At 39.0% G+C, this 25,354-nt stretch overlaps 1 protein-coding gene and 1 pseudogene across 2 annotated transcripts in view; one reads left to right on the forward strand and one right to left on the reverse strand.

The window, feature by feature from the left end:
- Positions 1–25,354, reverse strand: part of FUT8 (fucosyltransferase 8) — a 316,809-nt gene that overhangs the window by 264,004 nt on the left and 27,451 nt on the right. For both annotated transcript variants that reach the window (XM_040226276.1, XM_040226277.1), the window contains exon 2: positions 2,718–2,815. The gene's annotated coding sequence lies outside the window, so the exon portion shown is untranslated. The remainder of the gene's footprint in view (positions 1–2,717; positions 2,816–25,354) is intronic.
- LOC120853614 lies at positions 7,523–9,312 on the forward strand (annotated as a pseudogene).

Here is a 25,354-nt window from a genome sequence, read left to right on the forward strand (position 1 = left end):
ACATGGAACAACAGACTGGTTCCAAATAGGAAAAGGAGTACGTCAAGGCTGTATATTGTCACCCTGCTTATTTAACTTATGTGCAGAGTACATCATGAGAAACGCTGGACTAGAAGAAACACAAGCTGGAATCAAGACTGCTGGGAGAAATATCAATCACCTCAGATATGCAGATGACACCACCCTTATGGCAGAAAGTGAAGAGGAACTAAAAAGCCTCTTGATGAAAGTGAAAGAGGAGAGTGAAAAAGTTGGCTTAAAGCTCAACATTCAGAAAACGAAGATCATGGCATCTGGTCCCATCACTTCATGGGAAATAGACGGGGAATCAGTGGAAACAGTGTCAGACTTTATTTTGGGGGGCTCCAAAATCACTGCAGATGGTGACTGCAGCCGTGAAATTGAAAGATGCTTACTCCTTGGAAGAAAAGTTACGACCAACCTAGATAGTATACTCAAAAGCAGAGACATTACTTTGCCGACTAAGGTCCATCTAGTCAAACCTGTGGTTTTTCCTGTGGTCATGTATTGATGTGAGAGTTGGACTGTGATGAAAGCTGAGCTCTGAAGAATTGATGCGTTTGAACTGTGGTGTTGGAGAAGACTCTTGAGAGTCCCTTGGACTGCAAGGAGATCCAACCAGTCCATCTGAAGGAGATCACCCCTGGGATTTCTTTGGAAGGAATGATGCTGAAGCTGAAACTCCAGTACTCTGGCCACCTCATGCGAAGAGTTGACTCACCGGAAAAGACTTTGATGCTGGGAGGGATTGGGGGCAGGAGAAGGGGATGACAGAGGATAAGATGGCTGGATGGCATCACTGACTCGATGGACGCGAGTCTGGGTGAACTCCGGGAGTCGGTGATGGACAAGGGAGGCCTGGCGTGCTGCGATTCATGGAGTTGCAAAGAGTTGGACACGACTGAGCGACTGAACTGAACTGAACCCTAGAACTCAACAACAACAAACCAGCATGACTCAAAATTGAGAAAAGGACTTGAAACGACATTTCTCCAAAAATATATAAATTACCAACATGAAATGACATGAAAAGATGCTCAATGTCAGCAATCATTACGGCAACACAAATGAAAACTTAAGTAAAATACCACCTCATAACCATTAAGATGGTTACTTAAAAAAAAAAAAGAAAGAAAATAATAAGCACTGGCAAGGATGTGAAGAAACTGGAAGCCTTGTGCACTACTGGCAGAAATATAAAATGGTGTAGCTCCTGTGGAAAACAGTATGGTGGTTTCTTAAAAAAGTAAAAATAGAATTATCTTATGATCTAGCAATTTTGCTTCTGAGTATATACACAAAAAGAAATAAAAGCAGGGCCTTGAAGAGATCACTGTACACCCATGTTCACAGCCACACTATTCACAGTAGCTAAAACATGGAAGCAACCCAACTATATTCATCAACTGATGAGTAGATAAGCAAAATGTGATATATACACACAATGAAATATTATTAAAACTTAAAAAGGGAAGAAAATTCTGCAATATGCTACAAATGGATGCACCTTGAGCACGTTACACTAAGTGAAATGAGTCAGTCATAGAAAGAAAATTACTGTATAATTCCACTCATATAAAGTACTTAGAGTGGCCAAAATCATAAACACAGAAAGCATCGTGCTGGGGGAGCAGAGAATGGAGAGTTATTGTTTAATGTGTATAGAGTTTCAGTTTTACAAGATGAAAAGTTATGAGGATGGATGGTGGTGACAGCTACATAACAATGTGAATATACTTAACACCATTGAGCTGTAGATTTTAAAATGGTTAAGGTAAATTTTATGTGCGTTTTATCACAGGATTAAAAAAGAAGAAAGCACGACTGCAATAATCACCAAAAACTAGAAACTCCCCACATGTCCATCATATGGTGAATGGATAAACTAACTGTATACGTATATAGATAGTGTTAGTCGCTCATCATGTCTGACTCTTTGCCACCCCATGGACCCCAGGCTCCTATGTCCACGGAATTCTCCAGGCAAGAATACTGGAGTGGAAACCCATTCCGCTCTCCAGGGGATCTTCCGGACTCAGGGACTAAAACCGGATCTCCTACCCTGCAGGAGGATTCTTTACAGTCAGAGCCACCAGGGAACTAACTGCAGTATATCCATACAATAGGACACTACTCAGTGACTAAAAAGAATGAACTACTGGTACACACAACATGGATAAATCCAAATGCATTATGCTAAATGAAAGAAGCTAGATTTTAAAAGCTACACATTAAATGATTTCACTTAAATGGTATCCTGGAAAAAGTAAACTACAGGGACAAAAAAACAGATCTGTGGCTGCTAGAGATTGAGATGGGGCAACAAGAGTGAATTTAGAAGATTATGGAGATTAGCTACTAAAAGTTTCAAACTATTTTAAGATGAGTAGTTTATTTTCAGCACTAAAGATGCCACATGATGAAAAGGTACAGTGTACAATATTCACCCACAACTTACCTAGCACCTTAAAGTAAAAAACTATTAAATAGGAAATAAAACATTTTTTATTTTATGCACTGCAAACTGTACATAATAGGGAGCATAGTAGGTACATAATTCAGTAAGATTTTAAATTGACTTGGCCTTTCTACTTCACTGGTGTATACATATGTAACTTTAAATACAAAATTATCCATTTCTAAAAATATTAACATATAATTGGAAAAGAGAAGTACTGTCCACAAAATCTACTAACCTGAATTTGTTCAGTTAATCAATAACTGCAATAGAACTCTTTATCAAAACTGGAAACACCATCAGGGTCATGGGTGCTCTCTTAGAAAAAGCAGCAACCTAGAACAAAAAATATACATATATAATATGAACCTCAGTCAAACTTCAGTTACCATTATGTGCTTTCTAAAGTCCCCCTTTTTTCCCTTATGTAGCTTTTATATACTTTATATACTTTTCTAAAGTCCCCTTTTATATACTTTTCTAAAGTCCCCTTTTTTCCCCTATGTAGCCACTCATAACATGTAAAAATTTTGCATATTCACTTATTATGCAAGCTACACCTTTCAATATGCCTCAAATACGCAGATGACACCACCCTTATGGCAGAAAGTAAAAAGGAACTAAAGAGCCTCTTGATGAAGGTGAAAGAGAAGAATGAAAAAGCTGGCTTAAAACTCAACATTCAAAAAACTAAGCTCATGGCATCTGGTCCCATCAGTTCATGGCAAATAAATGGGGAAACAATGGAAGCAGAGACAGATTTTATTTTCTTAGCCTCCAAAACCACTGTGGACGGTGACTGCAGCTGTGAAATTAAAAGATGCTTGCTCCTTGGAAAAAAAGGTATGACAAACCTAGACAGCGTATTAAAAAGCAGAGCAATTACTTTCCTGACAAAAGCCCGTATAGTCAAAGCTATGGTTTTTCCAGTAGTCACATATGGATGTAAGAGTTGGACCATAAAGAAGGCTAAGCACCAAAGAATTGATGCTTTTGAACTGTGATGTTGAAGAAGACTCTTGAGAGTCCCTTGGACTGCAAGGAGATCAAACCAGTCAATCCTAAAGGAAATCAACCCTGAAGATTCATTGGAAGGATTGATGCTGAAGCTGAAGCTCCAATACCCTGGCCACCTAATGCAAAGAGCCAACTCACTGGAAAAGACCCTGAGGCTGGCAAAGATTGAAGGCAGGGGGAGAAAGGGACAAAGAGCATGAAATGGTTTGGATGGCATCACCAACTCAATGGACAAGAGTCTGAGCAAACTCCAGGAGAAGGTAAAGGACAAGGAAACCTGGTGTGCTGCAGTCCATGGGGTCACAGAGTCAGACATGACTGAGTGACTAAACAATACCAACAATGCCTTTCAAATCCCACTAAGAAACAGCCTTTCATTTTGCAAATTATATTCAAACATAGTAACACTCAGTGTCTTGATTTGCTTCACAGTTCATCTTAAAATAAATCTGCACCTATAAAACTGCTTTGTGAACACAAAATTCTTAATTTTGTCTACATCTTAACACAAGGTCAATCAGAAACATCTCTTTCCAAACCCAAAGCTTGAAATCATCTACATCCCTATACCTCAATTAGCTCTACAATCTAATTTCTGACTATATTCTACACAAACTTTCATTCAAGTCAATTTGCTTGCTTTCCACAGAACAAGTCTGTCATTCTCAGCTGTCACCATGCAACACAGTATTCCTTCTTTTTAAAAGAAAGATTTTTCCTCCCTTATCCTCTTTGTTAATCAATGCATATTCATCAACTTTCTCAAAATGCAGCTCCTCATTCCTGCCTGACAGCAGATAAAATCATTCTGTACTCTATTCATCTCTGCAAGAATATTTTGTTTCCTTTGATATGTGTCATCTCATATAGTCTTCTGGTTAGCAACACCATCTCCTACTTCTTTTGTCACCTCTTCTCCATCATCTAGTAACATGTTTGACACACAGCACTATGATTGACCGACAAGTGAAATGGTCTTAATGAAGATTCACACATCATATGTTCACTGAGTGTGTACATATGTGCAGCTCACCAAGTAGAAAAACCCAAGAATAACATAAAGACACAAAACACTCCATGGAAACATGTCTTTCTGCCAGTTAATTTACTGTCGTTACAATACGAGATTATTTTCAAATTGTCAGATGTAGTCTTTCTCCAACCACAGCAAAGCCTATTGAAACCAATTTCTGATGATTAGAAATAATACAGAAGAATCATTACCAGTTCCATCTCTCCAAAAGTAATCCAATTATGTCCATTCTAAATTCCTACAGTCAAAGATTTATTCTGAGACACAAGAGCCTATAAAAACATTTAATAAATAATTCTAAACCAAAAGTAAGCACATACGGTAAAGAATCTGTCAGCAATGCAGGAAACCCAGGTTCGATCCCTGGGTCAGGAATAGGCCCTGGAGAAGAAAACGGCAACCCACTCCAGTATTCTTGCCTGGGAAATCACATGGACAGATGAGCCTGCCAGGGTACATTCCATGGAGTCCAAAGACTCAAGATACAACTGAGCGACTGACACTTTACAATTTACATTACCTGTTCTGAAAATTCTCATTGAAAAGGACAAACCACTCCCAAGTCAACTACCCCCAGGGCCCATAAACTGACAATTCTTAAATGGCCATTAACTACAAAATCAGTCAAGGCTCATTGTGATTCCTTCACAAAACTTCACCAACCTCCCACAATAATTCAGTATTACGGGATTTATACTTCGTCACGAAGTAACTGGTACCAGATTTCTCTTTAGTCAGTAAACAACTGCAAAACTAGGCAAAATAGATGATAGGACAGTTTTCAGACACTGGACAACAATTAGTGTAGATCTGCATTCTCTGAGAGAAGAAAACAAGCTAGATAAGCCTACATACACCTTGACTTTCTGCTAAGAGACATGTTACAGACACTACTGCAGGCAGGGAGATTCAAAGTAGAGCACAGCAGGATCACCAACATGAAAAGACAAACATCAGAGTTCAGAAGGGATATATGGCAATTATTACTGGAATACTATACCAGAGAGGAGGGAGTAATGAAAAAAGTTTCAGACATCTTCTCTTGAGTCTTTGGCTTCATGCTAATTTGCACATACTTAGGATAAAACTCCTGGTGGGCTACAATCTATAGGGTCGCAATAAGTCAGACACAACTGAAGTGACTTACCCACACAGGGTAAAACTCCATAAGGCAAAGGTTGAGGGGGGCAGGTGGTGGAAATCTGCTGGGGAGCTAAGAAAAATGACCAATTCATTCAGAGCTAGGGACATGTGAGTTGCACCTAACCAGAGGAGAGAAACCTTGCATACTCTGGACAATAAGTAGAGGCCTCAGCAGGGCTGAATTAGTCCCAGAATAAAGATTAATTGATGATGATGCCAGCAGAGCTTAAAAACAAACCCTGAAGGAACAACCTGATCCTCAACATCTGTAAACAGATGGTGAGCTAAATGGAAAACCTCATAATTCACAGGGCATCAGGTAAAGTATTCGGAAAGGTTCTGCCTCAGGAATACAGCAGAATTATACTAAATGGTCCTAATAAGGAATACCTTAAAGGATTAAATATTTCCCAAATAACTTAAATACATTCTAGGAAAAGCTTCAAGAACATGTAGAGGAATACAAAAATATCCAGCACCCAACAAAGCATAATTTACAATGTCTTCTGTTACATACCTAACAGGCATTCACTAATTTGCCAAGCAGGTTTCAAGAAAAAAAAGACAAGAAAATAAGAGACAAATGAGGAGAAGTATCAATGAAAACCAACCCAGAAAGGACACAGTTTTTATAAAACCAGGAAACTAGGATTAAAAGTTATTATTAATGTATTCTATATGCTGTGAAGCTAGAGAAAAGACTGAGTGCAATTTCCATTAAAAACACAGAAAAAAGACCCAAATTGAACATCTAAAAATGAAAGCTAGAATGTTAGAGATGCTCTAGCTGACACTCGGTGAATCAGGCCCTATTCCTAACGTGTGTGAGCTGAGTACTGGATTCCTTGTGGGTGATGTAGTTTCCTCACAGGCATGTACTGATCAGTACTCAGCTGAATGCCTGGAAGGGACTTCTGCAGATCTGTAACATTCTATTGCCGCCCTCTCCTCTCTGGTACTCTGCCCCGTGAGCTCTAGCTGCCTTAGGCTTCTCAGGCTCCCAGCACCGTCTCCTCAATTCAGGCAGGTCTCTAGCCTTCTCTGGGGTTCTGCTGCTCTACTATTCCATGCCTAAAAACACTCCCCAGGCTAGACCAAGCATAGGTCTCAACTGTTTCCTGTCTCTCAGGGATCAATGTCTTGGGTTGCCTGATGGCAAATGCCTCAAGAACTGCTGTTTCAGGTTTTTTGCCCAGTTATTTCAAGTAAAAGGATACCAATCCCTGTCACTCCAACTTGGCTGGAAGCATTATTTTAATTATTTTAAAGGAAAGTGAAAGTGAAGTCGTTCAGTCCCGTCCGACTCTCTGCGACCGGTGGACTGTAGCCCACCAGGCTCCTCCGTCCATGGGATTCTCCAGGCAAGAACACTGGAGTGGGTTGCCATTTCCTTCTCCAGGGGATCTTCCCGACCCAGGGATCGAACCCAGGTTTCCTGTGTTGCAGGCAGACGTTTTAACCTCTGAGCCACCAGGGAAGCCCGAACTATGAGTTAATCTAACTTTGTGATTGCACTGAAAGCTGAAATTTTCCAAAAATTAGATCTATTCAGTTAACACCACTCACCATGTTAATAAGTTATCCTTAACCATATAATAAATGCAGACTATGTGGTTGAATTTCAGAACAGTAAACATAAAAGTGAAATAGGCAATTAGCACACATACAATATTAAGAGAGAATACACAAAGAGGTGGAAAGTAAGCCCCAAAGGAGAAGAACATACTACGTTGTCTCTCTTTTCCTGTAGCATTAATACATACATCAGTGAATCTGGTATAACAAGGGAAGTTGCTGCTTCCAATATACATGTTATGCTGGCAAACAGACATCAGTAAGTAGGTAATAATATGCACCCAGAGGCTCAGGCCGTCGCGACAATCAGCTGCCCCACCAGAGATAAGGAACATCTGGGTTTGCAGTCTTCAAATGGAAATAGTTTTACCTTTCCCCGGGCGGCTGAGAGTAGTTCAAGGCAAATCTTTTGATTATAGCATGGAGTATAGAAAACAAAAACTTCAGCTACTGCTTTGGTTTCCTCAGAAATTCTACAGGCATGTGTCTTATAAGCAGTATATGGCAGAATTTTAAGCCAATCTGAGAGTCTCTGTTTTTCAGTAGAAATTCCAAGTGTTATTTTTGACTACTTCTTACTACTGAATGTCCTGTTGGTGAAACTGAAGGTCTTTTGCTCAGAGGGAATAAATCAAGAAGATTAAATGGAGCCCCTAGGGTTGTGCGGTGTCTAGCAGCCAGAACCTGAGGCTCAAGGGCTGCTGAGTGGCTGTAAAGGGCCCCAAGTGCTCCACCCTTCCGGGTAGGATGTCACTGAGATCCCTCCAATGGAGCCTCCTGCTGCTGTTGCTCTTCCGTTTCCTGGTGATGTGGCACCTCAGTCTGCATCACCACCACGTGACAATGTGTGACCTGGATATACTTCTATGAGTCCATTTACAGATAAGACTTCCACTTCACACTTCAAGAGCATTCAAACTACTCTCATCAAACCCCATTGCTTGTCATCCTAGTGATTTTGTACCCCTCGGATGAGAAGGTCAGACAGGCCATTAGAGTCATTTGGGGTGAAAAGAAGTCTTGGTGAGGATATAAGGTTCTTACATTTTTCTTACTGGGCCAACAGGCTGAAAGTGAAGACAAAGTGTTAGCATTATCTTTAAAGGATAAACACCTCCGTTATGGCAATATAATACAAGAGTTTTTATAGCCACATACAATAACCTGGGGCTTTCCATGTGGCTCAGTGGTAAAGAGTCTACCTGCCAAGCAGGAGATGTGGGTTCAATCCCTGGGTTAGGAATTTCCCCTGGAGAAGGAAATGGCAGGCTACAGTTCATGGGGTAACAGAGTCAGACACAACTTAGCAACTAAACGACAACAATAACCTGATCTTGAAGGTGATTACGGCATTTAGGTGGATAACTGAGTTTTGCCCCAATGCTACGTACATTATGAAGACAGACACTGATGTTTTCATCAATACTGGCAAGTTAGTGTATTATCTTTTAAATTTAAGCCACTCAGAGAAATTTTTCACAGGTTATCCTCTAATTGATATTTATCCCTACAGAAGATTTTACCAAAAAGCCCACATTTCATACTTGGAGTATACCTTCAGTGGTAAAGAATCCGCCTGCCAGTGCAGGAGACATAAGAGACGTAAGATCCCTGGGTCAGAAAGATCCCCTGAGGAGGCCATGGCAACCCACTCCAGTAATCTTGCCTGGAGAATCCCATGGACGGAGGAGCCTGGCGCGCTACAGTCTATAGGGTCGCAAAGAGTCAGACACGACTGAAGTGACTCAGCATGTGTACCTTCAAGGTGTTTCCCCCCAAATGCAGTGGACTGGGTTATATAACATTCAGAGGTCTGGTGCCGATGCAATCTGTAAAATAACAAGGCACGTAAAATCCATCAAGTCTGAAGATATTTATGTTCAGATCTGTTTGAATTTATTAGAAGTGGACATTCTATTCCAGAAAACACCAATCTTTTCTTTTTATATAGGAATCACTTGGATGTCTGTCAACTCAGATGTGTGACTGAAGCCCATGACTTTTCTTCCAAGGAAAGTATCGCATTTTGGCAGGTATGCTAAGGAACACCACATGCCATTATTAATCTGACATTCTACCCAACACCTAGAGAAGGAAGGGATACTTTGTGGCAAGTGTTGAAGTAAGGACCATGAAATCTCCAATGGGAAACTCGTGGGCCACTCACTGTGTTAGACATGGAACAGAAATCCACGAAGAGCCCATAGACTGAAGATGGGAGGGTTGCACTTGACCTATGATTTATACTGACAAGTATCAAGTAGGGCCTTTTAAAGATGATATTCAGAGGAATTAAACATCATAGCTCAGTCAGGAAAGAATCTGCCTGCAATGCAAGAGACCCAAGTTCGATTCCAGGGTCAGGAAGATCCCCTGGAGAAGGAAATGGCAACCCACTCTAGTATTCTTGCTGGAGAAATCCCACGAGCAGAGGAGACTGCTGGGCTACAGTCCATGGGATCACAAGAGTTGGACATGATTTACTGACTAAACCATCACCACCACCAAGAAGGATGCAAAGTTTTTGTTAATAAAACTAATAGGACCAAATAATTTGAGGACATCATTCTACAGACTAGAACTTCTTAAAAGGGTTTTATTGAATTATAAAGCTCATTTGTCCATAACAATAAAGCAGTGTGGAGTATTATTTATTCACTGAACAATCTAGTCAGTTCAGGATTTTGTATACATCTTACATGGATTACCAGTATTTTTAATACATAGTTCTGTGGAAAAAACTAAAGTTACACCAAAATTTTATCTGTTTTTGGTCATTTACAAGATACTTTAAGATGTTGCAGTATTTCGAAGCTATCAATCTTCATTTAATATTAGTGTTTTGTACTTTCTGAGTGTTTCAATGCTATGGTTGTTTCAATATTATATAAACAGACCAGTGAGAAATCACTCTTTAAATTTTTTCCAATACTTCACTGATGAGTTTATTATAAATAGCTCTATTAATATGAAGTCATTGGTCACTACTGTGTATCAGTAATCTCTTGGACTTTGATAAAAATCTTATTATGGTAAAACAGAGAAGAATTAAAGCAAGAAGATCTGAATTACTGTCTTGTTTGTAGAAATATAATCCTCTTGTTTTTAAATGTCACCTCATCTGGCTGATTGTTCCACCTGGAAATCAGGGGCAATACAGAATGCCAGGCAGCATATTTCCTTTTGGAAAGGACTCTGACACCAAAAAGAAAGAGAACATGATGGCCAGAAGGAATATCATGATAGGAATGTCATATCTCAATACTTGAGGGACAGAGAAAACTAAAGATTCAAGTGACATCATTAACTGCTCCATGTTTTTTCTGATTAACAATCATTCTAAGAATAAAAAGGAAAAGAGAACAAAAAAGAAAATATTTTGAACTGATAACCACTATGAATTTGAAAAATAAAAACACTGAAAAGCCTGTTCTGTCCACTGTTTCAACAAAAATGAATTCACTATTCTAAGACTGTTAAACTCATAATTATTGGTAAGCAATATTTCCTATAATGATCTTGAAATGTAACATTCCTTTGAAGCAAAATAAAAAACCAAGTTAGTAACAAGGAGAAGTCCTCACTACTTCCTCTCCTATTCTGAAGTTGTCTACATTGACAACACAAACTAATAATCCATCAACTTCAATTTTATCTATTTTCTTACCAGTTAATAGGGCCCACATAAATTTTTATTCCTATATTGGTCTAGGTAAATTTGTAAGTTCCATTTGACAGTAAAAAGTCAATTCCCATTTTTTCTTCCTCTTCCTCCAGCCAGCCCTATATGCCAAAAATTATTGGAACAGAAATTTAAGTGACTTCTGTCATCTTTAATTCATAACTTTGTTCAGATAAGCTTTGTAGAATCACAAAAAATGAAAATAATATTTCTGAGAAATTAGAAATAAAAATTATATCTTTATCTATTATAGTCAATATCCTTTTAGCTATCATCCTTTCAGCTAGTCTGAAATCAGAAGACAAAGTACTGAAATTTCCATTGGTTATAACACCGTCATTCCCTTTACATTCCCATGTCAAATAACTTGACTTTCTCTTTTTCAATGTGCCTTATGTTAATGCCTTAACAGACCTAATAGAAGCAGAAGAGATCCAAGAAGGGACGGCAAGAATAAAACTGTACAAAAAAAGATCTTAATGACCTGGATAACCACAATGGTGTGGTCATTCACCAAGAGCTGGACATTCTGGAGTATAAAGTTAAGAGGGCCTCAGGAAGCACTGTTGCCAATAAAGCTAGTAGAGGTGATAGAATTCCAGCAGAGCTATTTAAAATCCAAAAAGATGATGCTATTAAATGCTACACTCAATATGTCAGCAAATCTGGAAAACCCAGCAGTGGCCACAGGACAGGAAAAGGTCAGTTTTCATCACAATTCCCAAGAAGGGCAGTACTAAAGAATGTTCAAGCTACCAGACAATTCCATTCCTTTCTCATGTGAGTAAGGTTATGCTCAGAATCCTTCAAGCTAGGCTTCATCATTCTATGAATCAAGATCCTCCACATGTTCAAGCTGGGTTTAGAAAAAGCAGAAGAACCAGAGATCAAATTGCCAACATCCAATGGATCATAGTGAAAGCAAAGGAACTCCAGAAAAACATCGACCTCTGTTTCACTGACTACACTAAAGCCTTTGACTGTGTGGATCATAACAAACTGTGGAAAACTCTCAAAGTGATGGAAATACCAGATCACCTTACCTATCTCCTGAGAAACCTGTATACGGGTCAAGAAACAACAGCTAGAACCACACATGAAACAACTAACCATTCAAAAGTGGGAAAGAGTACAGCAAAATTGTATGTTGTCACCCTGCTTATTTAACTTATATTCAGAGTACATCATGTGAACTGCCAGGCTGGATGAATCACAGGCTGGAATCAAGACTGCCAGGCGAAATATCAACAACCTCAGATATGCAGATAACACTACTCTAACGAAGAAAGTGAAGAGGCACTAAAGAGCCTCATGATGAGGGTGAAAAAGCTGGCTTGAAACTTAACATTCAAAAAACGAAGATCATGGCATCCAGTCCTATCACTTCATGGCAAGTAGATGGGAAAACAGTGACAGATTTTATTTTCTTGGGCTCCAAAATCACTGCAGATGGTAACTGCAACCATGAAATTAAGACACGTGCTCCTTGGAAAGAAAACTATGACAAATCTAGACAACATATTAAAAAGCAGAAACATCACTTTTCTAGTAGTCAGGTACAGCTGTGAGACCTGGACCATAAATAAGCCTGAGCGCCAAAGAATTGGTGCTTTCAAACTGCAGTGCTGGAGAAGACTTTTGAGAGTCCCTTGGACTGCAAGGAGATCAAACCAGTCAAACCTAAAGGAAGTCAACCCTGAATATTCATTGGAAGGACTGATGCCAAAGCTAAAGTTCCAATACTTTGGCCAACTGATGCAAAGAGTCAACACATTGCAAAAGACTCTGAAGCTGGAAAAGATTGAAGATTTAAGGAGAACGGGGTAGCTGAGAATGAGATGGTTCAACAGCATCACTAACTCAATGGACAAGAATCTGAGAAAACTCGAGGAGATGGTGGAGGACAGACGAGCCTGGTGTGCTACAGTCCATGTGGTCACAAAGAGTCGGACACAACTTAGAAACTGAACAACAACAAACAAAATTTATATAACAAAACTTATATATTCACTTTTGACTTAGCAATTTCACTTTAGAAATTTACCATGAAAAAAAATAATAGTAGTATACAAACATATATGGACAAGGTTATTCCCCAAATCACTGCTTTCAACTGCAAATTAATGGAAAAACCCTAAATGCAAAAAATTTTAAATTGGAGTGTGGTTGGCTAAATTTTTGCAACAACACAAGTAAGTAATATGTTGTTCTAGAAAGATGAGAAAGATCTTCCAAGATATAATAAAAGAAAAGAAAATAAAGGGCAGATTATTTACTGTACACAACTTTTGAGTATGAAATTAGAAATACCCATGAATCAGAATAAAATATTTAACCAAGAAAATAATAAGACTGGTTACCAACAAGCAGTGTGTAGTGGTTTACTGTAACTGCTGTAACAAATTACCACCAACCTGGTGGCTTACAACAACAGAAATTTATTCTCTCATCATTCTGAAGGTCCAAAGTCTGAAGTCAGTTTCACTGAACTAAAATTAAGGTGTAAGTAAGGCCTCACTCCCTGAGGAGGCTCTAGGAAGGAATCTGTTCCTTGTCTCTGACAACATCTGGTAGTTGTTAACACTCTGTGACATGCGGCTCCAACCCAGCTTCTGCCTTTATGATCACACTGCCTTCTCCTTTCCTACGTCAAATCTCTTGTCTGCTTCCCTCTTAAGAATACCCATGACTGTATTTAAGGCCCACCCAGAATAATCTACCTCATGAGTCTTAGTCAAATCTGCAAAAATGCTTTTTTCAAATTAACAGATTTCAGAGATTAGTACTTGAATGTCACCCATGGGACCACCTTTCAGCCTATTGCGAGTAAGTGAAAAATGGAGTGGAAGAGATAGGCGAATGACTTTCAAACTATATAGTTCTGACTCCTGTTAGGACACTAATTCCTATCGTTCTGAACCATATGAATGTTTCATATACTCAGAAAATAAAGAAAATCAACAAAGATACAGGAGGAATAACCCCTAAGGTGCTACATAGACAGAAAGAACTAGACATAAAAGTATTTCAAATAGTTATACTGAATATATCCACACTGAAAGATGGGTAGAGCCACTGGGAAGAACTAAGTGAAGTAACTTTGGAACATGTTATTTTGCCTATATACTGTCAAGCTGAAAACAAACAGACCACTAGTTAATTTTTACTACTAGTGTGACTGATCAACTTTGAGAATATCTTTTAAGCATACTAGAATTGATTTACTAAGTGAATGTATTGTAAATAATCAAAGTCAGCTCTATCACTGTTAGCAAAGGGAATTAGAAAAGCTGAAAAAGTTATGAATCTTATGGTGCTGGACTAAAATTGAAGGTATCAACTTGAACTACATATGTAGATATACATACACATAAATAGAGAGATAAAAACATGTGAGTGTGTGTATCTCCTAACTCTATCAACTGAGGGAACTTGGAAGCAATGACACCCCATTAACAATGAATAGGACAACTAGCACCCAGACATTTTATTTAAATCCTGTTCTCTCCCAACAGGAATTGAGACTTCTAGGTAAAACAGCTCATTCCATTTCAAGGGATGAAACAGTACAAGACAGAACAAGAGAATCTTATGCCAGAAACTAAGGAAATGTTCAAAGAAAGATGGAAATACGTCTTAAGGATACAGGAGTCAGTCTGAAGGGACCAAATCTGGGACAAGCCAAGAATCAAAATAAATGGTATCAATTTGACTGTACTAAGTAAAGTAAGAATCCGTGTGTATGTACATGCTAGAATGTCAGCTAATTAAAAGAGAAATTCACCAACTGGCAACCACCATATTAATAATGGGCTTCCCCAGTGGCTCAGACAGTAAAGAATCCACCTGCAATGCAGGAGACCTGGGCTCAATCCCTGGGTCAGGAAGATCCCCTGGAGGAGGGCACAGCAACCCACTACAGTATTCTTGGGCTTTCCTGGTGGCTCAGATGATAAAGAATCCACCTGCAATGCAGAAGACCTGGGTTCAATCCCTGGGTTGGGAAGATCACCTGGAGGAGGGCATGGCAACCCACTCCAGTTTTAATTTGGGGGCTTCCCTGTAGCTCAGCTGGTAAAGAATCCGCCTGCAATGCAGGAGACCCCAGTTTGATCCCTGGGTAGGGAAGATCCACTGTAGAAGGGAGAGGCTACCCACTCCAGTGTTATTGGGCATCCCTGGTGGCTCAGCTGGTAAAGAATCCACCTGCAATGCGGGAAAAGGACTTGGAGAAGGGCATGGCAACCCACTCCAGTATTTTTGCCTGGAAAATCCCATGGACAAAGGAGCCTAGCGGGCTACAGTCAAGGGGTTTGCAAAGTGTTGGACACAACTGAACAACTCAGCAGACACAGCACACAAACTTCCTCAAAGGAATGCAAAAGTACTTAATAAAAGTCTATAGAAACAGAATATTCACATAGTCTCAAGTATTTCCTCATAACATACTTATTAATTACAAAGGAAAAACATAGCATTTCTAGAGTGGGGAATAAAAAATAAAACTGGCAGGTGACCAAAACTGGAATCACCAGCAATGGGACAAATCAACATCATGTGTCTCCAGATAAAACCACCTGAGAAGGACACAACCATAGCCCTGAAAAAATGTATAATCAGATTTTAAGATGAAACATTAGACAAACCCAAGTCAAGAGACACTCTACAAAATAAATGGACTACATTTTTAAAAAGTCAGTGTCATAAAAGAAACTTTTCCAAATTAAAGAAAACGAAAGTAACTCATGATTCTGAATTTGATCTTGGACTAGAGAAAAATATTTTTTTCTTGTGCTATATTATTTGGTCAGTTGGTAAAATTTAAATTCATAGACAAAGTAAATAAGACTTAACAAATATAGATAGATTAAATGAATATTATTCATTATTCATTTATTATTATTCCTCACTTATTATTCATTTACAGACAGATTGATGTCCTTTGGTTACTTCAGGAGATTGTCTTACATTTCAGAAAATAAACACTGAGTTTCAGAGAATCATATTTGTGACTTTCAAATAGTTCAGAAAAAAAGAATGATAGAAATAAAATGTAAAATATTAAATCTGGGAAACTAGACAAAAGGTACAGAGTAATTTTTTGCTTATACTTTTATTTGCTTGTTTGTAGCTGCACTGGGTGTTTATTCTTTGCACAGGCTTTCCCCAGTTACAGTGGGTGGGGCTACCCTCTAGTTGCAGGGTGCAGGCTTCTCAGTGTGGTGGCTTCTTTTGTCTCAAAGCACCAGCTCTAGGGCACAGGGGCTTTAGCAGTGTGGCTCGCGGGCCTAACTGCTCCATGGCATGTAGGATCCTCCTGGATCAGGGATCGAAACCGTGTCTCCTGCACTGGCAAACGGATTCTTTACCACTCAGCCACCAGGGAAGCCCCAGAAGAATTGTTTATATTGTTCTTGCACCATTCATTTTTGTGAGTCTGAAATTATTTTAAAAATACAGAACTTCAAAGGTCACTGACTGGGGTAATAATTTTGAAATTGGAAAACAGATATAGGGAACCTGACCCAGGACCAGCTGAAGGATGGAGAAGATTCTGTTGGAGTGTAAGGTCCAAAACTGTATAGTATATACATAACTGGAAATAGAACCATGTCTGTCAATGTCTGCCTTCTGTCTTAACTCATTCCTATATTCAACTAGTGACTGCAACACAGTGTATGCTCTAATAAATGTATTAAATGGATGAACCCATATGTAAACAACAACCAGCAATAATAATCTGCATTAAGAAAATGAATCAAGCTATTCAGAAATAAGTCCCACAGATAAACATGAAGTTTCTAAACATATTTTAACCACAGAATACTTTTTTCTACTAAAATCCTAAACAGAACCTCAACACAGGGGAAAAAAAATTAAAGTGCAGTGACTCTAGTTTTGGTGTAAATCTAATGAAGGTTTGGAAACCCTTAACGTCTGTTCTTCCAACACCAAAACCCAACACCAATTCTCAAGATTCCAGAGCTCTGAGAATTTAAAGATGAAAGGACAGGCTTAATTTTGAAGTTACTGCACCACCCTCTATTGATTAAAAAAAAAAAAAACTCTTCCTCTCTAAACCTTGATCTAAAGAACCATTCAAAACCAAGGCAAAATTATTTCCTCTCACTGTTCTAAAGTCTTTGGAACTGTTAAATAATCAATATTCAAACCTGGTTCTCCTCAAGAACCTTCTACATCTGGATTCCTTAAAAATGGACAGTTGTTTAAAGCTATGAAATTTAATTTAAGACAAGTTGAAGAGGAAAATTCAGGTAACAAAAATCAGTAAATATCTATCCTCTAATAATTAAGATACATCCAAAAATTGGCTCACTGCATACAAAGGATGATTAATGAATCAACTGGTATCCCACAAATCATTTCAAGGATTCACAAGGCCAAAACTATCTTCATGGTAACACTGAGATGGTAACCGCCTTTATCATAAAATTAGCATTTGCATGCACAGTGCAAAAACAAAGTTGGATAAAACTGATGGTGTCTTAGAATGAACAAAGGCCCTGGTATCAAACTGTATTAGTAGTCAGTGTATGTTTTACTGACAAACAACTGGCAAGGAGTTGGGGGGAAGGCAGAAGGGAGTGAGTATTACTTAAGAATATCCTTAATAAAGAGTTAAAATTATTTTTATTTTCTAAAATTTCAAACATTCACATCTTTTTTACAGTCTGTGTACTGAGAAACTATCAATTCAGCTCAGTTGTGTCCGTATCTTTACAATCCCGTGGACTGTAGCACTCAAGGCTTCCCTGTCCTTCACCATCTCCTGAAGTCTGCTCAAACTCATGTCCATTGAGTCAGTGATGCCATCCAACCATCTCATCCTCTGTTGTCCCCTTCTCCTCCTGACTTCAATCTTTCCCAGCATCAGGGTCTTTTCTAATGTGACAGCTCTTCACATCAGGTAACCAAAGTATTGGCGCTTCCGTATCAGTCCTTTCAATGAATATTCAGGACTGATTTCCTTTAGGATGAACTGATCGGATCTCCTTTCAGTCCAAGGGACTCTCAAGAGTATTTTCCAGCACCACAGTTCAACAGCATCAATTCTTTAGCACCTTCTTTATGGTCCAACTCTCACATCCATACATGACTATAGGAAAAACCACAGCTTTTACTACACAGACCTTTGTTGGCAAAGTAATGTCTCTGATTTTTAATATGTTGTCTAGGTTTGTCATAACTTTTTTCCAAGGAGCAAGTGTCTTTTAATTTCATTGCTGCAGCTACCATCTGTAGTGATTTTGGAGCCCAAGAAAATAAAGTCTGTCACTGTTTCCATAAAATAGCCATATTTTATTCATATACTTCAGCCAAAACAATATATTACAATACTCAGAGGTTAAAGCGTCTGCCTCCAATGCAGGAGACCCAGGTTCAATTCCTGGGTCGGGAAGATCCCCTGGAGAAAGGTCGGGAAGATCCCCTGGAGAAGGAAATGGTAACCCACTCCAGTAATCTTGCCTGGAGAATCCCATGGGCAGAGAAGCCTGGTAGGCTACAGTCCACGGGGTCACAAAGAGTCGGACACGACTGAGCAACTTCACTTTCTTTTCACTTTCAGCCAAAACAATATATTACAATATAATAAATGCAGAAGCAAATATAAAAATCCAGACATCTTCTACTAAGAGTCTGCAAAACTAAAGAGTTTTGCAAAAATGTAAAACAAAGGCAATCTAATTTTTTTGCTGTTTTGGAAATTATTTTTAATTAAATATTATTTACATAAACATGTAATGAGCTTATTATTGGTATTTTTAATGAATAGTTATATTAAATTTGTTTTACTCTAATGTGGCAAATATCAATATAATCACAAAAAAATTTTCTTGTAGTCTCCCTCAATACTTTTTAATAAGGTAAAATGGGTCTTAAGAATAAGTTTGAGAACTACTACTATTAAGCAGCAAACTGATTTGTCAGAAAACTTCCTCTAATCTCTACAGAATTAGAAATAAGAAAAGAACTGTGATTATTATCATGCGCCTGTATGCGTGCTAAGTCACCTCAGCCATGTCTGACTCTTGGAGACCCTGTGGACTTTAGCTCACCAGGCTCCTCTGTCCGTGGGATTCTCCAGGCAAGAATACTGGAGTGGGTTGCCATCCCCTCCTCCAGGGGATCTTCCCAGCCCTGGGATCGAACTGGTGTCTCTAACGTCTCCTGCATTGGCAGGGGCCTTCCCTACCACTAGCACCACCTGGGAAGCCCTATTATCAGCATAAGGTGAGGTAGCTTCAGTAGTGTCTCATTCTTTGTGACCCCATGGACTGTAGCCCACCAGGCTCCTCCATCCATGGGATTTTCCAGGCAACAATGCTGGAGTAGGTTGCCATTTCTTTCTCCAGGGGATCTTCCCAACCCAGGGATCAAACTCGGGTCTCCCGCATTGCAGGCAGACTCTTTACCATCTGAGCCACCAGGAAATCCCAAATGCTGGAGTGGGTTGCCACTTCTTCCCCAGGGGATCTTCCCAAGTCAGGGATAGAACCTGTGTCCCCTGTAGCTCCTGCATTAGCAGACAAATTCTTTACCACTGAACCACTTGGGAAGAACTCCACTCAATTCAGTACAAGTAAAACAAATGTTCCAAAAATACAACACTGCTATTGATATTCAAACATTTTCCCTCACCTTTTTCCAGTATAAGAGAAGGAAATTTTAGAACTACTACATATTTTCTCATTCCAAATTTCTCTATTCCTACTGTATCATTAATGTTGAAAAATAGTTGTTTTGGATGGAATGGAATACATTAATTTCAGTGGGGGATAATGTCTGCTATCTGATATACTATACCTTTTAATATGTCTGAATTGTTCCACAGGTTAAAAAAATCTCAGCAAAGACTATAGGAGTAAAGGGAAATGGGGAAAAAATAGGGGAGAAAAAAAGGAGGAAGAGAAGGGAAAAGAAAAGAGGAGGGATGAGGAGAAGAGGGCAAGGAGAAGGAGTAAGGAGAGGGGGAAATAGAAGGAGAGGAGAAGCATGAATGACCTGCTAACTCGACCTTCCACAAAGCTGGCTGGACATTTTAAGTATATGATACCCACAAACAAATTTTCTCTAGGTATCTCATACTTACTATGGCCTACCCAAAGAGCACTGCTTAAATGAAGTACTTGTTATCTAAGACAAACTTTCTCACAAACCATATTCAATGTCCAAGGCCAAAAACACTATTTTTTTTTGTTAAATTATGCTCAGCTTATTAACCTGAAACTGAACTGTAAACATTATTATACTAACTAAAGTTGCATATTTTTATCATCAGGTTCATGTAAGAACAATTATCAAGTTCATTTACATTTTAAGGTTTCCTCACTACTTTCACTGAAATAGCTTTATAGGTCAGTTCTGGCTTGTTGTTGTTCAGTCACTAAGTCGTGTCCAACTCTTTGCAACCTCATGGACTGCAGCACACCAAGCTTCCCCATCTTCACTATCTCCCAGAGTTTGCCCAAGTTCAGGTCCACTGAGTTGGTGATGCTATATCCATCTATACTGGAAAGCAGTTCTGGCTACTAATAAACTAATTTGCATTTCAGAAGCATATATACAATTCAAAAGTTGACTATTTCAAAACAGGAAATAAAAATTTAGCCAATGTCCCTATAAAATAAGACTTCCTGACAAAGCAAACATTACTATATAAAATAATAATCTGAACAAAAAATAGCACATTACCTTATTCACTGTTTTTACTTGCTACTTGAGCTTTACAAATAAGTACTTAATAAGTGGTGTTTATGAGCATTATAAAATTGTGAAAGATTAAAAAGCCATCTTTTATTCAACATAGCCAAAGAAATATCAACATATACTATCACACCTATTTACTATTATGCCTTTTAAACATAATTCCATGCTGTAGCTCAGAAAAATGTCCACTTTTAAACAAGTCCTTATGTGAAAAAAAACTTAATGCGAGGAATTAAGGATCTAATGGTATGCTATTGAGTGTTTAATGTTTATCAAGTGCTTTGACTAAGCGTTTTACATGGGCTACTGCTAAATCACTTGAAATCTCATAACCACTCTGTAATTATCATCTCTATTTTACAGCTGAGGAAACAAATTCAGTTAGTAACTAGTCGGGCTAAAATTTGAACTCAGATCTGACGCTAAATCACAGTTTTTTCCCACTCTACCAAGTTACACAGGTTAAAAATTACAGCTTTCAATCATTCATTTAAATAAATATCAGCAACAGTATCATTCAGTCTCAATTACACAAAAATGTAAATCATCTGCAGTACATGGCTTAACCCCAAACTCAGATATATAATCCCTAATGATTACAAATTAGTAAATGTACCAAATGTTTCATGCTTGGCCCCTGACAAGCAAAAAGGTCCTCATATATACACAGTCCACTGTGAACAAGCTATTCCAAAACCTATTCAGAACTTAGAATGCACTTTCCTTTTATACAGAATCATGCTAAATGATAACTCTAGTCCCAGGCCAACCCATATTTAAATGGTAATTTATCAACCATACTTAGCCACTATTTATAAATACAGGGAAATATACATATTGGGGTAGGGTGGGCAGTGCGGGTGTATTAATATTCGGAGTTTCAAGTTGTGATCTCAAGAATTCATTTGTCTCCCTGTTTGTCAGTGAAAGCAGAGACGTCCCTGACACCCAAGGCAGCATGGTAGCCTTGCAGAGAGGCAGGGATTCGGCAGCAGAATCGGAAAACCTAAACAATCACATAAGAGACAGCACCGCTCTACACAGAGATCACTCACTTCTTCAGGCAATCTCTATTCTATAGAGCACTTATATCTATAGAGTGTATGTGTAAGTCAAAAACCAACCATGTTACAAGCTAATTTGGTACACTGCAGAAAACACATCTTTACGTTCCTTTTTAATCTATTTCTACTTGAGGAGCATAGCTATAAACACAATGCTTAATAGCCAATCTGGTGAACATTAAAGCTTAAATTATTAATACATCAACCATTATAACTACATTCTTTTGTGAAAGAAAATCTATACTAACAAGTTAATTTTTGTTACCCATATTGCTGTTGGGCTGCTTTCACCCACCATTAGTGTGTGTATATATATATATATATATATATATATTCCATGTATTTGGTATTTTATTTAGATACTAAATAAAATATAATGAGAAAATTAGTTGAAGAAAATATATAAACCCAAAAACAACAGTCACTAATGAGAGCTAAGTTCTACTAAGCATCTACCATGTAACAGCCATTATGTTGACTATTAAAATTATTGGCCAGCATTAAATTATTTCAATTAAACTTCATAATAACAATGCTAGTTATAAAACCCATTTAACAGACAGAGAAATAGAAATGTGGTAAATTTACTTTGCTCTTCAACATCGTACCATTAATATTTGGTTCTGGAATGAGGTCTGCTATCAAAGTTCAGTTCAGTTGCTCAGTCATGTCCGACTCTTTGCAACCCCATGAACCACAGCACGCCAGGCCTCCCTGTCCATCATCAACTCCTGGAGTCTACCCAAACCTATGTCCATTGAGTCAGTGATGCCATCCAACCAACTCATCCTCTGTCATCCCCTTCTCCTCCTACCCTCAATCTTTCCCAGCATCGGGGTCTTTTCAAATGAGTCAGCTCTTTGCATCAGGTGGCCAAAGTATTGGAGTTTCAGCTTCAACATCAGTCCTTTCAATGAACACCCAGGACTGATCTCCTTGCAGCCCAAGGGACTCTCAAGAGTCTTCTCCAACATCACAGTTCAAAAGCATCAATTCTTCAGCGCTCAGCTTTCTTTATAGTCCAACTCTCACATCCTTACATGACTACTGGAAAAACCATAGCCTTGACTAGATGGACCTTTCTTGACAAAGTAATGTCTCTGCTTTTTAATATGCTATCAAAGGCCATGATCTTATTCATTATTCAGTTTACTACATTTACTGAGTACCTCTGAGTCAACCACTGTGAGGGAAAAAGAAGAGGTACAAAATCACAGAGGTAAAGATATTCACATCCTAATATCCATTCAACAAATATTTCTTGAGTTCCTATTATGTTCCAGACCCTGTTGTTTTTACTGGTGGCTGAGTTGAGGCTCTCCTCAACTAGTATTAACTCTATTATATAGTCATCTGTTATATAGTCATCTTCCAGAGAAGGCGATGGCACCCCACTCCAGTACTCTTGGCTGGAAAATCCCATGGACGGAGGAGCCTGGAGAGCTGTAGTCCATCACTTTCACGCACTGGAGAAGGAAATGGCAACCCACTCCAGTGTTCTTGCCTGGAGAATCCCAGGGATGCGGGAGCCTGGTGGGCTGCTGTCTATGGGATCGCACAGAGTCAGACACGACTGAAGCGACTTAGCAGCAGCAGCAGCAAGGACATATAAAAGGATTCAAAACACTCCTAAAGAGGTTCCTACTGGTCAAAGATGGGACAATTAGAGCTTCATTAACTGTATTAACTGCAATATATTAAAATCTAAATATGTGTAAATCCATGTTCATAATGATCCTTAAATAACTAAAACACTTTCAGCAGTTTTTACCGCACATATCCACTTTCTTGAAAACGGGTAATTAAAAACAAAGAATCAGGCATTTATCTGGCCTGTCCTTGTAAATAGCGACCTTCAAAAGGCCCCATGAATGCACTGCCACATTCAGTACCCCTGACCTTGCAGCAGGCCATCACCAACGCACGCCTCTGCGCGAACACTCATAGTCAAGTCGGGTCAGTCTTCTTTGTGGTCACTGTTCCTTCCTCCTGGGTCCTCATGCACACAAGGTTTTGTTCCAAGTTTTCATTCCAATCCCAAAGAAAGGCAATGACAAAGAATGTTCAAACTACTGCACAACTGCACTCATCCCACACGCTAATAGAGTAACACTCAAAATTCTCCAAGTCAGGCTTCAACAGTATGTGAAATGAGAACTTCCAGATGTTCAAGCTGGATTTAGAAAAGGCAGAGGAACCAGAGATCAAATTGCCAACATCCACTGGATCACAGAAAAAGCAAGAGAGTTCCAGAAAAACATCTACTTCTGCTTTATTGACTATGCCAAAGCCTTTGACTGTGTGGATCACCACAAAATGTGGAAAACTCTCAAAGAGATGGGAGTACCATACCACCTTACCTGCCTCCTAAGAAATCTGTATGCAGGTCAAGAAGCAACAGTTGGTACCACACATGGAATAATGGACTGGTTCCAAATTGGGAAAGGAGTACATCAAGGCTGTATATTGTCACTCTGCTTATTTAACTTCTATGCAGAATACATCATGTGAAATGCCAGGCTGGATGAAGCACAAGCTGGAGTCAAGATTGCCAGGAGAAATATCAATAACCTCAGATATGGAGATGACACCACCCTTATGGCAGGAAGTGAAAATTAAAGAGCCTCTTGATGAAAGTGAAAAAGGAGAGTGACAAAGTTGGTTTAAAACTCAACATTCAAAAAACGAAGATCATGGCATCTGGTCCTATCATTTCATGGCAAATAGATTGGGAAACAATGGCAACAGTGACAGACTTTATTTTCTTGGGCTCCAAAATCACTGGAGATGGCGACTGCAGCCATGAAATTTAAAGATGTGTGCTCCTTGAAAGAAAAGCTATGACCAACCTAGATAGCATATTAAAATGCAGATACATTACTTTGCCTACAAAGGTTTGTCTTGTCAAAGCTATGGTTTCTCCAGTAGTCATGTATGGATGTGAGAGTTGGACCATAAAGAAAGCTGAGTGCCGAAGAATTAATGCTTTTGAACTGCGGTGTTGGAGAAGACTCTTGAGAGCCCCTTGGATTGCAAGGAGATCCAACCAGTTCATCCTAAAGGAAATCAGTCCTGAATATTCATTGGAAGGACCTATGCTGAAGCTGAAACTCCAATACTCTGGCCACCTGATGAGACGACCTGACTCATTGGAAAAGACCCTGATGCTGGGAAAGATTGAAGGCAGGAGAAGGGGATGACAGAGGATAAGATAGTTGGATGGCATCACTGATTTAATGGACATGAGTTTGAGCATGGTCCGGAAGTTAGTCATGGACAGAGAGGCATGGCATGCTGCAATTCATGGGGTCACAAAAAGTCAGACACGACTGACTGACTGACTGAACTTCCTTGTAAATTGTGCTAATAACAAAATAACAGTTGAAGATAATATTATATGGAAGTACCCTAAATCATAAATAAAAATTACTTAGAATATGAATTACTGGATGTAGGTATTAAATGGGCTTCCCTGATGGCTCAGTGATAAAGACTCTTCCTGCAATGCAAGAGACCTGGGTTCAATCCCTGCATCAGAAAGCTCTCCTGAAGAGGGCATTGCAATCCACTCTAGTACTCTTGCCTAGAGAATCCCTTGGACAGAGAACCCTGGTGGGCTATGGCCCATAGGG

This window comes from Oryx dammah, unplaced genomic scaffold (genome assembly GCF_014754425.2).
Source record: "Oryx dammah isolate SB20612 unplaced genomic scaffold, SCBI_Odam_1.1 HiC_scaffold_26, whole genome shotgun sequence".
Taxonomy (NCBI): domain Eukaryota; kingdom Metazoa; phylum Chordata; class Mammalia; order Artiodactyla; family Bovidae; genus Oryx; species Oryx dammah.